Here is a 17,500-nt window from a genome sequence, read left to right as displayed (position 1 = left end):
TCACGTTCCTCCACGTTCCGGGTTTTGACATTGGTAATTTACCTCTGTGTGTGTGTGTGTGTGTATGTATGTGTGTGTGTGTGTGCACTTGTAATCAAATCGAAACCAGATGAACGGAGAGACAACAGGCCCAAGAAAACAAACCATCTCAAATATACTTGTATTAGTCACAGGAATACTGGTATGTATACATACACACACACACATACACACACACACAGAGAGAAACCAAGCATCTCAAATATACTTGTATTAGTCACAGGAATACTGGTATGTATACACACACACACACACACACACACACACACACACACACACACACACACACACACACACACACACACACACACACACACACACACACACACACACACACACATACACAGAGAGAAGCTTGCATAAGCACAGACATTATTTAATGCCACAACCTTTAAGGTGATGTGGCTATTTCAGTGTACTGATGTAATCTTGCTTTAGGAAAATATTATACCGACGAGGAGACTGTAGGGATTCCCATTACAGATGTTTATGGTGGTCATCACATTATGTCAGTTCCAGTAGTAACTATAGGGGGAAATATTGTCTGCACAAATAGACTTTATGTGTGGCTTTATGTATGTGTGTCATCTCAGAACATTACGTGTTGGAATTGAACTGGAAATTTGAACAACTAATTGGAATTGAACTGGAAATTGGAAATTGGAAACTAACTGCATTACAACAGTTTTGCAGCATTATAAACACATTCAGAAAGGTTTGTGAATAACTTCAACACTGAAATTAGGGCAAAGATGTCGGCAGAACTGTCGGCAACATAATTTCGTGACTGTAACTGGAATCTGTAACAGAGCTGCCCAAGTCAAATTAGCAACACACCTATATATAGAATTACAGCGATTTTCTTAGAAAAGAGCAGGGGGCACCCGGATTTGAACCGGGGACCTCTTGATCTGCAGTCAAATGCTCTACCACTGAGCTATACCCCCTTCTGACAAACCTGTCTCTATCAACACATTTAACCAGTGCTGACCTGGTCATTGTTCTGTTTGTTTTACAAGGTGGGGGAGGAGAGGGTGTGACACATGCACTGTTCACAGCAACAAAATTTACAGCAGCGTTAGAAGAGAGAGACAGAGAGAGAGAGAGAGAGAGAGAGAGAGAAAGAGAGTGACAGAGACAGGCAGAGAGAGAGAGAGAAAGATGTGTGGGGGTTATATATTCATGTTTTAAGCTGTGGATATAATGCCTTTTGTTTCTGCTGATTGTCTTTGGCACTAACTACAATGTAGCAGTTTCAGTAGTCAATTAGCCTATGCTGTATTTGGTGTAATGTTCTGCTCAACACCAGTTTCAGTTGTTAATTAGCCTATTCTGTATTTGGTGTGATGTTCTGCTTGACCTCATTCCCTGCAGAACATCATCTCTTTTATTCTCCCGTATTCCCTGTAATGGAGGATTTTATGGCAATATTACAATGTTCATTTAATTCGGCGATAAAGCTCGGAGAGCTCACCGGGCCCTTATGGGCCTTGCAAATCTGCCCAGGCGCACGCTGTCGCGTCCCATACTGGATACTGCAGGGTGTCGGAAAAGAGCAGCGGCTCTCTTGCTCCTCAACTCGCCCTCATCACCAGTCAGGAATGTTCTGCTGAATCATACAGGGCAGGGGTGCATGGAAACGCTGGAAACATCCAATCCAATTTGCTTATTAATCGCAGGCCGACAGACATCGCCATCAAACAGCACTCATGAAGTTCTCATAAATATAATTTCTCACACAGGATGAAAGAAAAAGAGTGAGAACAAAGCACAAGCTATTGCAAAACAAGAAATGATATGCTTACAATAAGACAATTCTGAGAGAAGTAGAATGAAAAAAGACTGTATGCGAATGTAACAGGGCTCAGGGGAAGTGGAGAGGAGCAGTAATGAGAGATGTGTGAGATTTGGTGGGTTGAGGATGAACAGAGAGATGTGGGGTTGAGGATGAACAGACACAGAGAGATGTGGGGTTGAGGATGAACAGAGACACAGAGAGATGTGGGGGTGGGGTGTCAGTGTTTATACCGGATCTGTGTTTGCATATTTAATATGTTTCATACACGTGTTTCAACACTGCATTTCGGTTGTTGCTTTTACCTTTCCATTACCTTACGCATGCCAGTTATGTATCCACCAGCTGCCTGCCTGCAGCCTACTTCCAAAACTCCAAAGCTGCTTGCTGTCAGATTTGGTTCTGAGGGCACAAGTTCAGTGTATCAACAACACTCAATAACAGTTTATGTTATGTGTTAATCAATTAAATTCCCAACAATTTCACAACAGCTAGTTCTGGAGTAGGCCATTCAACTAGCCCGCTTGCTTACGACGAGACTTAGGCTGCGCAGTCAGCACCCGCTACCTTATTTGGGTTTTGGGTTGCCAGGCTTTAGCCTATGACAAAACGGTTGCAATTGAAACTAAGTGATCGTGTATGTGTAGGGTGTATTTCATACACAATCTGGCAACTTGGGAGATGTCAGACTAATAGAAAAAATTAATGGATCAATGATTTTAAAATGAAATTTGATGACCATGCAAATTACGTGAGTTTTCCCGGGAGAAATAACAAAACGGGAGGGTGCTGGGAGATGACCTTGAAATACGGGAGAACCCGGGAAAAACGGGAGTGTTGACAGGTATGCTTCCCCTCCAGATGACTAATGCACACTATTGCAGCATGCTGTTGACCAGACTTTGTAAGACCATAACTGCATTGCTTACTCGTCATTCATGAATGTCAATGTAGGCCCATACAATATCTATCTATCTATCTATCTATCTATACTGTGAGATAGATATATAGATAGATAGATAGATAGATAGATAAGATAGATAAGATAGATAGATATTACATTTACATTTATTCATTTGGCAGACGCGTTTATCCAAAGCGACTTACAGCAATAGAATAGCATAAGCTATTATACAACAGTTAGATCTGGTCGAGCTATAACTAATTTTGATGAAATTTTAATTGTTAATTGATTGTATGAGTCATCAACAGTGGCGATATCCTTTTTAATGCTAGTAATCGCTTCGCATACTGCATTGAATTATCCATTCCATTCATTCATAACGAAAGAGCAGCGGTTTCAAAATGTCACCTTGGAGTGCGGGTTACAAAACCTGCATTTTAAATTGGATAGTTTTTATTTCTCGCTAGCTTTTACAAACTATAAGGGCACAGGGCACAAACCCTGAACCTATTTGTTAATACAGAAATACTGTCGTTTTAGAAATAGCTCCACCACTTTCAAGCAATGTACGTCCCTCAAGTGGAGTTACGTTGCTTGGCAACACAAAGAAAAGGCTAAAGATTAGAAGTAGTTTTGTGGAGGGAGGATGAACGAAATCTAAATAAACGATAGAAAAACACAATTTTGTATCTTAAAACTAAATTAGTTGGTAATGGAACTTAATGTTAAAATGCTTAAGCAATATGACCCTCATTGTTGTGGGATTGAAGGATATCCCCACGGCTGTAATTACCTTCGGCCTCGTACCTACTGCAGAATTACAGCCATTTAAAGTGTAACTCCAGTGAAAATTGACCCCAGGGTCTTTTTCTGCATTAAAACACATCAAATAGGCCTGTCCCCCTACCAGCTCTTCCAACCCAGTATCGCAAGGATTCGTTGTACCGTCACGTTTGGTTAATCTAATATTCGTGCTGGGGTTGGAGCTGGTAGGGGACACACGGCAAGTGTTCTTAACAGTCTTCTGTAATAAACTCCGGGTTCACTAACTACGTTGTTTGGTTTGGTGGTTTTGAACAGTATTGCTGGTAAAAAATTCCATTTGGGAATTTTTTAGCTCACTGCTCTTAGCTAATCCACTGTTTGCGATTTGGGGCTATAATGTATACTGGAGGAAGCTCTGTAGTGGTTGATCAACGAAACATACCGTCTCCACTGCTTATTTGATGTGTTTTAATGCAGAAAAAGACCCTGGGGTCAATTTTCGCCGGTCAGGGCCGGAGTGGGGCCACTTTTCAGCCCGGGAGTTTCAGGCCCAAGACCGGCCCATGTTTTCCATAGTGGTGGAAATTGGATAAATGAAGCAACATTTCAGCTCTTACTATCCTGTAGTTTTTATTAGTACCATGGTTCAACAAATGTGTAAAGGTTATATAATAATTGAATTCAACTGAAAAGTTAACAAAAAATATTCCACTCTTCCACAAGTTAAAGGAACCATATGTAAGATTTTGGCCAAAACTGGTACTGCAATCACTTTCAAATTACTGTAGAGCGGTGTATCCCCTCCTCCTCCCTCCTGACTCGAGGTTGCCAACCCGGATGCCAAAACACTACTGACTTTGTGATTAGTAGATAGGTAGAGGGTGGCGCATCAGGCCAAAACACAACATGACATGACAAAACAAAACATCAACATCAGTTGAGGGCTGCAACTTCACTTTTTCAATGGCAATATCCTGGCCGGACTACAGTTGTCAGTGATATAAGTATTTGAAATTAACATGATTTCTTAATGTCTAGTGACATATCAGGGCCATTTTATGATTAATTGAAATACATTTCTTACATATGGTTCCTTTAACAAAAACAGAAATAAAGAAAGACAGAAAGAAAGAAAGGCTACATTTCAAAAGCTATCCCACGCTTCCACAAAGAGGCATATTGAACTAATGTTTAGGCTACATGTTTTTTGCATGGGTAGGCTATATTGTTGTTTGGTGATTTAGCCTACTTCTTTACTACACCCTCTTCTAAGCAAACAAGGCATATAGGTTCATCATGTAGCATAAATATTTTGCTCTTTCACTAATTTCGGGCTCATCCTTTTCAGTGGTCGACTGGTTGATCTGCTGCTCAGAGGCTACAATTTTTACCACATAGGCCTACACAGATCGAACTTCAGTTTTGTTATTAATATTTGCATACTGCAAAGTCTATGAATCGGATACAAAAGGCATATATTTTAAGAAATGTAATATGTTGCTTGCAAATAGCTTGACAACGCTACAAACGTCCAATATTAGCCCAATAACTGCTAATAATCATTGCCTATAGGCTATCTCTCTTTACCAGTTGCCACTTTTGTCTGTAGGCCTAATCTAGAAGCTTGGCACATTTAGCAGCGTCTACCTGGCCGTTTCAGTCCCTCCTGGCCTCTTTCTACCATCCATCCTTCCTGACGCTTATGGCTACTGTAGGGCCGGCCCGGCTATCCGTATCTGAGAAAAGTTTTTGGAAAAGACGGGCTGTATGGACCCAACCAACTCTTTTTGGGAGGGGAGAACTCCCTCACACGGTAGGCTACAACCCATGCAGAGGCAACGGTGCCATGCAATGAATGCGGAACGTGTAGCCTACTTTAAGAGAAGTTAGACTAACGTGACAAATGTCAATATTTTTTCCCTCGACCGGCCCAAAAGTGAAGCGGCCCACCAGGAATTCTCCCGATTCTCCCGATTACCCACCCCGGGCCTGGCCGGAGTTACACTTTAAGCATTTTAACATTAGGATACAGAGCTACATCTACAACAATAGAATAAAATCAGTAGAATAAAAGCTTATTATTTGGACACCAGTTCTCACATGACATCATATCCTGTGAGAAGTGCTTCAATATTTCGTAACATCCAAGTGCCTTTCAATCTTGTGAGCCCCTCACCATGACCAGCTTCCTGCTCCATGCCTTCATAACATGTTGCTCATCATATTCTGTGTTACAGACAACTTCTCTAAACTGTCATCAATGTACGTACGTACAGGTCACTTAAGGGTTAACATCAAGGGTCAACTGAGACTTATCATGACTCAGACCTGACCCCGGTGTTTCATCGCCTCGATACATCATGACCCTGTGGATGGTGCCTGACAGGCCAAAGATAAAGAGAAACTGAGTGACCTTTTAACACCTCTTCAGCCTATTTGTGGTTTGCCGAAATCTGGTGATAATTGCCTCGTTTCAACCATTGTGGTGGCCCATCAAGACAATCAGCTGAAACAAAAGCCATCACATCACATTTGGACAAAGGCGTCTGCAAAATCCCATAACCATAACTATAACATCAATGGTTTAAAATATGAATCTCTCTCTCTCTCTGTCTCTCTCTTGCTCTCTCTCTCTCTCACTATCTCTATGTTCTACTGCTGCTGTAAATCTGTTGATGGACGAGGGATGATAAAGGTGTTTCATCATATTCCATATGGTCAGCATGGGCTGCTGACTGTTCTCCTTTTTCTGACCACGCAATCCTCCCAACAGCTGTGAGTAGCGCTCTCATGTGAGCTGAGGTGGTGGTGAAATGCTGGGATTGTACCAGCAGATGGCAGTGCTGCTCCTCCAGTGATTACAAATCCGTTCCATTACTGGGCCTCAGCACTTATTCCACTTGAGTAGGGTGAGTAGCAGAACTTTCACCTTTGCTTACAACTTGCAACAAATACTGTCCATAAAATAAATATTATTCTGTAAAATTAATTAACTTGTGGATATATTCTCCTTGGTGTTGTCTGACTGTTTACAGTAATAGAATATAGGGATCTTGATTTGATAATAAACAAATTGCCACAATGTATGTATCTCTTTGTATGAGAACCATTTCATATCCTTATGTCAAGTAGATTTATATTATATCTATACCTATATGGGGCAGTCGTGGCCTACTGGTTAGGGCAGTGGTCCCCAAACTTTTTCTTCCGAGGGCCAGCTTACTATGCCTGGCTCTAAGAGAGGGCCAGAGACTCGGAGTATATCAGTAACCATAAATAGCTTAGCGCTGTGAACAAAGGCAGTCTACCTTAGTTGAATATTCCATTACATTTAATCTATAGGCTATTGCAATTTAATACCATTGTTATCTGTGTTTATATTGCCATCATGCCATATCAGTGTAAAATGTAGCTCAAATGAAATAATAACTAGATGTACCGCAGAGCGGTACAAAATATGACCGCCGCCCAGTCCAGCACATTTTTTCCACAAAAAGAAATCACGCTGAAAGGCCTATATGATTCTAACAGTCTCACTAAATTGCATTATCCACACTGGTATCTGCTAGACAACAAGTACCAAAACATGATTAGTTCATAGATTTCACATGTAAAATTAATGTTATACAACCCCACCTCCATCTTGCCTGTTCATAATTCTGAGAAATTCTTCATTGTTTGTGTTATGTTTATGTTATGTGTGTGGGTGTGTGTGTGTGTGAGTGTGTGTGTGTGTGTGCGTGCTTGTGTGTGTGCCTGCGTATGTGCCTGTGCATGCAAGCGTACATATGTCTACTGTGTGAGTGTGTCATACGTATGATTACTGTGAATGTATGTGTGTGTGTGTGTGTATCTGTTTGTGCACATGTGTGCACATGAAATGGGTTAACATGACCCCTGGAGGAAAAACATACGGAAAAAAATGGTCATCCTAGGCCCTACAGTTCTCAAGATATTCACAGAGAACTGTGTCTGCCCTACCCTCCTTTCGGGGGGTCCAGTCCAGCGGGGGGGCTACAGATCAAAACGAAAAATGACGGTTCCATGCTATCCATGTGGGGGTACATGCCCACCAAGTTTTGTGTACCCCGGTCTTTCAGTGTCCCGGGAATCCGTGTTGTCACTAAATGAGCACATACATTATTTTATTGTAAGGCCCCACATGAACGAAAGTACACAAAACTTGGCATGCATTCGGAGGGTGTCATAATGATCCTACACTTTTAATTTCGTGCAGTTTTGACCTTGTCAGCCAGAGATATTGTGATGAAAACACCTAATTCTTTGCTTTTTAATTTTTAACTAGGTGGCGCTATACATGAAATAAGTGGTAATGGGATGGGTTGACATGCCCCCTTAAGACCAACATACATAAAAAAGGTGGACCTCCTAGGCCCTACGGTTCTCGAGATATTCACAGACAACTGTCTCCGGCCACCTACAGGCCAGTTGGTGTATAGTAACATAAATTAATTTATTGTGTGGCCCCCCATGAACGGAATTCCACAAAATTTGGCGTGCATACAGAGGGTGTCATAATGATCCTACACTTCCAATTTCGTGCAGTTTTGACTATGTTAGGTCACAGATACCTGTGATTACAACACCTCATTTTTACTTTTTTGTGTTTAACTAGGTGGCGCTATACATGAAATGAGTGGTTATGGAATGGGTTGACATGGCCCCTTGAGATCAACATACAAAAAAAAAAAGGTCCTACTAAACCCTACGGTTTTCGAGATATTCACAGAAAACTGTGTCTGCCCTACCCTCCTTTCGGGGGGTCCAGTCCAGCGGGGGGGCTACAGATCAAAACGAAAAACTATGGTTCCATGCTATCCATGTGGGGTTACATGCCCACCAAGTTTCGTGTACCCCGGTCTTTCAGTGTCCCGGGACTCATTGACGGAAATTTGGGCATGCGAAAAAGAAAAAAGAAAAAAAAAAATTCTGACTAAACCTATATGACCGCCGCTTCGCTGCGCGGCGGTCATAATAATAGCACTCAAAACTATAAGCAGGGAGTCCCAAAAGTATATTTTGAACTCTGAACTTTGCATAGGCTACACAGCTCAAGTTGTGAAGAAACAATATCCTACAAATAATTTAAAGTTCTCAAACTATGAGTTTTATGAAGTGGTGGCAGAAACATCTGAAATGACCACCATTCTAACTTTCACTCACCTGATGAGAACTTTGTGAACTCTGTATGCACATTTCCAGTTCCAGAAAGTTCCAGAATTATGACTTGAATATAAGTTAGTTAGTTATAAACAATTAATTGATACATTTTTAGAATACTTTGAGCACTGATGCAGTCAGCAGAGGCCTCTTACATTGTTTGCAGGTAGGCCTATATATTTCATTCCGTTTTCGATGGCAAACGCGAAACAGCGCCAAAACAACCACCAGTGGACAAAAAGAGTATTACATGTGAACTGTTAATACCCGCCATAGAGAATGAATGGGGAATATTACGGAGGTTATAGTTTGACGATGTCGTACTCCAGTGCGGGCCGGATCCTATATACCACGGACATGTTTTGGGGGGCCACCTAAAATGAGGTGGCGGGCCGTAGTTTGGGGACCACTGGGTTAGGGCTTCGGGCTTGTAACCGAAGGGTTGCCAGTCCGATCCCCCCGACCAGTGGGAACGGCTGAAGTGCCCTTGAGCAAGGCACCTAACCCTCACTGCTTCCTGAGCGCCGCTGTAGCAAGGCAGCTCACTACGCCGGGTTAGTGTGTGCTTCACCTCACTGTGTGTTCACTGTGCTCTGTGTGTTCACTAATTCACGGATGGGATAAATGCAGAGACCAAATTCCTTGTATACGCCAGTATACTTGGCCTATAGAAACCTGATTTACATTTACATTTACATTTAATATCGCTTTACATTCTCTAAACTATCCAAATGGTTTCATTTTCATATGTTCCCATTTTAAAAGAAAGCTGACTTAAAGGTATACTACGCAGTTTCAGGTATTTTTGGCAACTGTAGAGCTCCCCCTAGATCAGTGATATATTTATATTTTACTGTGCCGTTTTAAAATAGCTTACTTCTCATGGCTTTTCAGCACTATTGTTAAAGGAACCATATGTAAGATTGTGGCCAAAACTGGTACTGCAATCACTTTCAAATTACTGTAGAGCGATGTATCCCCCCCCCCCCCCACCGACTCGAGGTTGCCAACCCAGATGCCGAAACACTACTGACTTTGTGATTAGTAGATAGGTGGAAAACACAACATGACATGACAAAACAACATCAACATCAGTTGAGGGCTGCAACTTCACTTTTTAAATGACAATATCCTGGCCGGACTACTGTTGTCAGTGATATAAGTATTTGAAATTAACATGATTACTTAATGTCTAGTGACATAGGCCATTTTATGATTAATTGAAATACATTTCTTACATACGGTTCCTTTAAGCAGAAGAGCCTGATCAGCTGGAGACCTCGCTCACTGCCTTGCACAACAGACAGACTGAGGAAGTCATTCATCCCCAGGGCCATTGAACTGTTCAATGCATCACTTAAGGGAAGAGGAGAAATAGATTTCTCCGAATAGTCTGTCTGCCTCTTCACCACCTCCATGTCTTGAACTGTCTGTCCACTAGCCACTTTACCATTGTCTTCTGCCTCACTGTTTGTGTGCTTTATTAGCACATATGCACAACCCCTCCCTCCATGCCACAGCCAAACTGTGACCACACTTATAACTTTCTTAATATAGTTATTTATATATAGAAATATATAGACTTTATTCTTGCACTGTTGCACTGTTTGACTTAGCCTACTCATTTGCACCATCAAGAGCACCTTACCTTACCTTATGCACAGAGGACCAAAGGCTCAGTCCCTGCTTCAGTCATTGCAAGCGCACCTGATTGATTAATCACCCACTATATTGCTTAGTTGTGTTTTTTATATTATATACTTTTAATTACTTTTTCTGCTGTTTGTGAATGTGTGTATGCATGTTGTCTGTATGCTACTGTGACCTTGAATTTCCCCTAGGGATCAATAAAGTATCTATCTATTTATCTTGTTCCGCCTGAAAATGCTTTTGTTGTGGAGGCGAAGGGTTAACAACAGGAAAAAACTATCGCCAAAGAGCTTTATCTACTGACAAGGTAATGTTTCACGATTCTCGTGAGATGTCTTCATGGGTCGACCTTACTTGAAGTTGCATGACTGGTTCTCTCGTTAGTCATATTGTGCATCTCACCTCATCACTCATCACTCGGCTATGCTGTATGGCTAGGTGAATGCTATGGCTATGCTGTATGGCTATGCAGGAGCTTACCTATGTTCCCCGTGTCCTATGTTCCCCGCTTTGTACGGGACAGGGGAACATAGGACCCTAACCCTAAACTTACCCCTAACCCTAACGCCGAGCGGGGAACATAGGGAGGACCCCGGCTAATGCTGGTGCGTTTCCCAAAAGCATAGTTGCTAACTAAGTTAGCCAAATAGGAGAATGCCTAAGTTAGCAACTTTGTTGGTTGCAATGCCATTTCCCATTGCACACCAACTAAGTTGCTAACAGGTTAGCAACTATGCTTTTGGGAAACGCACCCCTGAACGATTCCCCTATTACAAGTTTGTTTACCATCACATTGGCTTAGTAAAAGGTTATACTAAGGGGAAAATCTTGCATAGTGTACCTTTAAAGATCAATGTCTAACGGGCATGGTAAAGGTTTTATGGGGTAATATGCTATTTGAGGTTAGACAACATCAGGTGAGAGACATCATTAAGCCGCAAGGTGCTTCACGGGTCTGCTGGCTTGAATTTGTAAGGCATTCTCCTATTTGGCACCCTGTTGTTTACATGAGAAGAGGTGGGACATTATGGACTTCATACCCAATAATGAGGCTCAGGAGAGGCTCAGGAGAGCGACTCCAAACTGGATCAGGAAGAAGAAAGAGAATATGTATGTATGGAATGTGTGGATGCTCCGCGGAGAGCCATCTTGTTAAATATTAAAACACATCTCGTTCATCGTGAAAAAACTATTGACTGACAAAACAACCTCCAGAAAGGTGGAAGAAAGTCCACAGCCTTCAAAACTACAATTGAAACAAAACTGGATATTTTAATTAAGAAAAGTGTCTGTTTAAATTGATCTGGCTACTGGTGTGGTCGTCTTATTAATTGTCTTTTTCTCTCTCTCTCTCTGTCTCCCTCTTGTGCTTGTTCTCTTCATTTCTCTCTGTCGCTGCTGTAAATGTTGACACAGTGCACTGTACACGTCACACCTTCCCTTCCCCCACCTGTAAAACAAACAGTACAATGCACTAACACAGTTAAATAGTATTCACTAAAGGCATTTCACCAGATGGGGGTATAGCTCAGTGGTAGAGCATTTGACTGCAGATCAAGAGGTCCCCGGTTCAAATCCGGGTGCCCCCTGACCTTTTCAATCAGGAATGAGAGTATCAAGTAAATGCAATAATAAGTCAATGTAGAGGCTGTAATGACAACTCCCAGACAGAAGGAATGGTCATGGTTTGGACAAAGGCCACAACGTCAGCCTTTCGGCGATCTTCACTGTACAGAGTCTACTACCTCTTCTTCCAGGTCGATGTGTTCCTTTGTCTCCGGCTCTCTGTGTCTTTAGGCTTGTGCTCAGTGGATGATTGATTTTAGTTGAAACCCAGAAGGGCAACAGAGAAATTTTACATATGATAAAATGTCAATGAATGTTTCTAAAGTTCAAGGAAGAAATCGTAAGTCAAAAGGAACTTGGGAGTGTCTGGGAAAAGAAGAATTGGATCCACCCAACAATCAGATACCCCTCACCTCCCCACAATCTCTCTTTAAATGGAAAGCGCTGGCTGCGACACAGACGTTCATCACCTTTCTTTTCATAAAATTCATTAAACTGTTCAAGGTTGCTCAGGCAAACACCCGACTGTGAAGCCCCGGATAATACAAGCTTAGAACGCAGAGAATCAGAGAAACAGATACCCTCGCGGATTGTGAGGAAATAGTAAGCAGTGAGAGTCTTTCGAGCTGCAAATTTTCCACTAATCCACTTAACAGTGACAATAAAGAACAACGGATCTATAGTGGGATTCTAGATCTCTGCAGTGAAATCGGATTCTGTCCAGCCCACAGTCTGCCCCTAAACTGTACATACATACCCACGTTTATTCTAATGTGATAAGCCGAACTGCTAGACTGTGGGATAGCATAATGGGTGGTAAACACATGCAAAACCCCAGACAAATGGTACATTCATTGGTTTTCTTCATTTTTGTGATTGTATTGGGTTAATGCACTATAAACTATACACTAGGCCGCAACAGTGTTGTTTTTTTTAGAGCCTCGACCTATGTGAGTTGTATGTCATATCTTTGGAAGGATTTTATTCCCTTTTTAATTTCTCTTTAGTGTTTCGTTCCTAAAATATTACTAATCAACCAGATTGGAGTCCAGCACCATTTGATCTTCATTCAGCCTTCCCCCACTGCTGTACTACACAGTTCAGCACTGCAGTATGCATAACCATAACTCTGTTTTGGGATCGAAGAGCAATCCACTGGACAATTCTAAGTAGCCTTGCAAAGTAAAGCAAAGCAACGTTTAAGGCTATCTGCATCTGCATGCTCTTGATCCTGATCCTGCTGAGGGGACAGTATCTCCATGGGAAGTTAACCAGCAGGTCCCTCTGATGACAGTCTGCTCTCGTACGGAGTGCTTGTTATCGTGACAGGGATCAGCCCAACTCTTATTTGACGGGCATAGGCTTCCGTGGAGAGGCTTTCTTTGACATAGCCATTATTGGCTGCACACGCTCCTTTCATTCGGCGTTCACTTGACTCTAAGCGGAGGAGGGAAAAAAAAATGTTCCGGCATATTCCCCCACAATGCACGACTCCTCTCAAAAGAGACATTCCTTGGCTTCCTCGTTTCCTTCAGTATTAGATTTTTAAAGACTTTCAATGCCCTTTCTCTCTCTCTCTCTCTCTCTCTCTCTCCCTCTTTCAAAGACAGAAACAGAAGTACACATCGTGACACACACACACACACACACACACACACAGAAAAAGACACAACACAACACACAAACAAGCACTCTCTTTCTCTCTCTCTCTTACAGACTGGGTATGGTTACAGATTAGCAGAGCAAAAAGTGTGCCACCCATTGAAAATGCACATTTGTGACTGCGTGAGCACCCACAGCCTCGAGATTACAGGCGAATGAGTCATACCACACACAATCATTTCTGCATTAGTCAGGACCCTGCCCTCAATGCCTCTCCCCAGCTTTCAAACAATCAGCCAGCGCAACTCAAGTTGGTGTAATAGCACTTTATTCCCCACTTCCCGCTCGTATGGCTTCCGCCCCGGGGCGTCCGCATATGTTTAACACTTGTATTAACCAAACGGGCACAGCATTCTCAATCACTACTGAGCACCCTAAATGACACAGCCTCCTCTATTAGAAAATCTAATGGCTAAGTAAACAAACTAGCACACCATCTGTCAGAATGTAAACCATGCTAATGCATCATCTTCTTCATCTTTCAAAGAAGAGCAATTGCCAAAGCCAAATCAGCAGAAAGAAATGCTATAAAAAAATGTTACACATGATGAGTAAGCTCAAGCAGAGTAGCATCCTGCATGAAACGGTCATGGGCAGGTAAACCTGATCAGTGTTTTCTAGTGTTATACCTGGGCAATACATTTTTTGTAACGCAAATAAAATGTGATGGTATGGTATGATGTGAATGATTACATGACATTTGAGCATTTGCTATTTTTGGCTGAAGAATGTAAATGAGAAAAAAATGCACAAAAAATTAATGTTATCATTCACATCATACAAATGCCACTGGCAGTATGGATGTGACCAAAATTGCCTACCTAATCTAGACAAACAGTTTTCTTTTGGATGTCATGGTTTCGAGGCCTAATTGTGATTGGCTCAGACTTGATCCCAGGCCGCTGTAAGAGTATGTGTAAATTGCTCTGGATGAAAGCCTTTTCTATTTACATTTACGTGGATTGTTCCTTTCATGGATTTTATTGCTATGTGGTCAAAGCCATAATACAACCAACTACTTTATATGTTTCAAAGCTATAATGGTAATATTATGAACTGTACCATTATATTGCTTTCTGGACAGCATGGTTAGAATACCAACTGTACCTTTATATAAGTATACTCTTTTGATCCTGTGAGGGAAATTTGGTCTCTGCATGAATTAGTGAAACACACTCAGCACACACTAATCCCGACGCAGTGAGCTGCCTGCAACAACAGCGGCGCTTGGGGAGCAGTGAGGGGTTAGGTGCCTTGCTCAAGGGCACGTCAGCCATGCTGGCCATGCTGGTCGGGGTACGAACCAGCAACCCTCCGGTTACAAGTCCGAAGTGCTAACCAATAGAATAGGCCATGGCTGCCCCATATTGCTTTCTGGACAGCATGGTGTCAAGGCTAGAAAGGTAATATTATTAAATGTACATGTATGGTATCTTCTTTGTCATGGTTGTGCAGGAGGACCCAAATGCAAGACTCCACCAGGCAGAGTTACGGACAAAAACAATTTATTTTTACACAAACTTAACAATTAAAGGCTTACTTACAACGGGGCTTTGACAAGACAAACAGAGAGACGATCCGACCAGGAACAGAGAAACAGGAGGGTAGAAATACACAGACCAATTAACAGAGAGACAGAGGACTGGACGAAACCAAACGAGACAATAACAGGGAACAGGTGAGGAGGCAGAAATGGAGGGAAAACAAACAAGACAGGAAGCATAGACCAAATAAGGAGATGGGGCGGAGACAAAGACAGGTGACAGGCAGGTAACACAAAGCACATGGGGAACAGGCAAAAACAAACACAGGACAATACACAAAATGGCCACCAGGGTGGCACAAACTTAGCAGTCCGGGCCAGATCCTGACATTCTTGGCATCATGGATTAACCCCAGAACCATAATATGCCAATTATATTGTTTCTTTCCCCTGGATATCAGGGCAGAACTGATTATACAGTCCCTAACATAAGGGGAGTGCTGCTACAACAGGTAGCTTCACAGCTTTGTGTGCAATTGACTCAGGTTTAGTTCCAGATGGCTGCACGTGTTTGTAATTTGGTCTGTGCACAAGCCTATGTTAATTACCATTCCATTTATAATCTCTCTCTAGATTTCATGGCTAGAAACATAGCCATGAAACATACACCCTAGACGTTATGGCTGCACCACAACAACTATAATATACCCAACTGTACTTGGATATAATTTGTCAAATTTAGGGCCTACTAAGCATTGTTATATACGTTTCAAAGTGGCATAGCATTGTGAAATATATTCAATAATCCATACTAGCATAGCATCATTGATCATACAGTAATGCATTGGTGAACTAACATATCATATATTTTATATCAAACTGTATTATGAGAGTTCAGTAACCCAAATTATCTCAGCTTTCTTTTACTCTCTCAATGTTTTATTCTTGGCTAAATACAACACAGATAGCCTGGCCTAATATCCTCTTATCAGAGATACAGTATCAACTGAACTCAGCAGGGTCCTAGGTACACAGATGCTGTGTAATGACCTTAAATCCTCCCTCAAGACCACAAGCCAGCGGTTAAGTGCCATTTGAAAACACATCACCTCACGCTGAGATTCAAATTGGCTGTTATATCTTAAGCACCACAGTTCACTTTCAGAGCTTGCGTGTGGTTTGCTGAAGCTGCTTTTACACTGTGAGCATTTCCACTGTGAATACCTTAGGATGCCATGGTCCTTGCCTTAGAGCACAGGAAAATGTGTGTTGCTGTCAGTATTTATTTAAGGAGTACTTAGCCTTAAAACATGGTAACTGACAAAATATCTTAAGAACATCATTTGGAACACTTACAATGGGATAAGCTAGATAAGCTATATTTACCTGAACATAATGGTGTTGTTTCTAAATATAATGTTATTCTGCTTGGCCCTAGTTGTTTTAAAGAGGAGGGATTTTTCAACAGATGTCTTTTTACATTGAGCATTTCTGCCACCTATTGGTGAGATATGAAACTGCATATTTTACTGAACAAAATTACCCAATGTGGGCAATTGTGTAACCAATTGTGAATGAATGAATCATAATGACACGCACTCACTCAGCAACCCACCCACACCCACACATGTGATTGTATCATGCAGCACAGTGAATACGAGAGATGGAGTCTAGAGTCATCAGAGTGTTACACTGCAGATTTCCTCACTCCTGTCACATTCATACGGTGGCCGACAGGTGTATGGTGTGCATGTGTTGTCGAATGAAGATGATGATGTTTTCTTAAGTTGTCTGTGTTTTGTCTATTTGCACGTGTTTTGTTGATTTGCATCTGTTGCTGTTTGTTGATTTGCATCTGTCATCAATTGCACGTCATTTGCACCTGTCGGCCACCGTACATTCATCCCCTTGGAATGAGTGCAGCCCAAAATGGTGGAACGCTGTTATAGTGTAACGCACTGAAATCCACAATGCAATTACATGTGTGAGGGGGAGACTCTTGGCTCTCGCCTACACCATCTGTAGTGGGGAAACAGAGAGAGAGAGAGGACGGGGAGAGATGGAGAGAAAAAGACAGAAAAAGAGAGAGAGAGAGAGAGATGCAGGAGAGAATAAGAACTAGAGTTTGATACACAGAGAAAGAGAGAAAGAAAGGGAGAGAAATAAAAAGAAGATGAAAAGAAGAATGTGATAGAGAGAGTGAGATAGAGAAATAAAGCCAGATAGACAGACAGAGAGAAGGGAGGGAGGGAGGGAGAGTAGGATGAACACTCCAGACTTCCTATTTGGCAGCCTACTACCTGGGTTTCCCCCACCAGCAGATGGACCAGGCAGTGCGCTGATTTCTTTTTTCTTCTCTCTCTGTGTCTCTCTGAAGTGATCCATCTCTTGGACGATGGCTGGGCAGAGAGTCTTCCCCATCACAATCCAGGCCGATCTTGAAGGAGATCCCTGT

The 17,500-nt window shown here is 42.0% G+C and overlaps 2 non-coding genes across 2 annotated transcripts; one reads left to right on the top strand and one right to left on the bottom strand.

Annotated features, from left to right (window-relative positions):
• Positions 1 to 914: 914 nt before the first annotated feature.
• On the bottom strand, positions 915 to 986 carry trnac-gca (transfer RNA cysteine (anticodon GCA)). Its single transcript has one exon. It is a non-coding gene; the product is annotated as a tRNA-Cys (tRNA).
• Positions 987 to 11,851: 10,865 nt separating this feature from the next.
• On the top strand, positions 11,852 to 11,923 carry trnac-gca (transfer RNA cysteine (anticodon GCA)). Its single transcript has one exon. It is a non-coding gene; the product is annotated as a tRNA-Cys (tRNA).
• The last annotated feature ends 5,577 nt before the right edge of the window (positions 11,924 to 17,500 follow it).

The sequence above is a fragment of the Alosa pseudoharengus genome, unplaced genomic scaffold (assembly GCF_046254945.1).
Source record: "Alosa pseudoharengus isolate Yale_2024_CS ecotype anadromous, Long Island Sound unplaced genomic scaffold, YU_APseudo_1.1 YU_APseudo_1.1_scf_13, whole genome shotgun sequence".
Taxonomy (NCBI): domain Eukaryota; kingdom Metazoa; phylum Chordata; class Actinopteri; order Clupeiformes; family Clupeidae; genus Alosa; species Alosa pseudoharengus.
The sequence above is the reverse complement of the archived record's forward strand: the minus strand, read 5'-3'. Positions and strand labels throughout refer to the sequence as shown.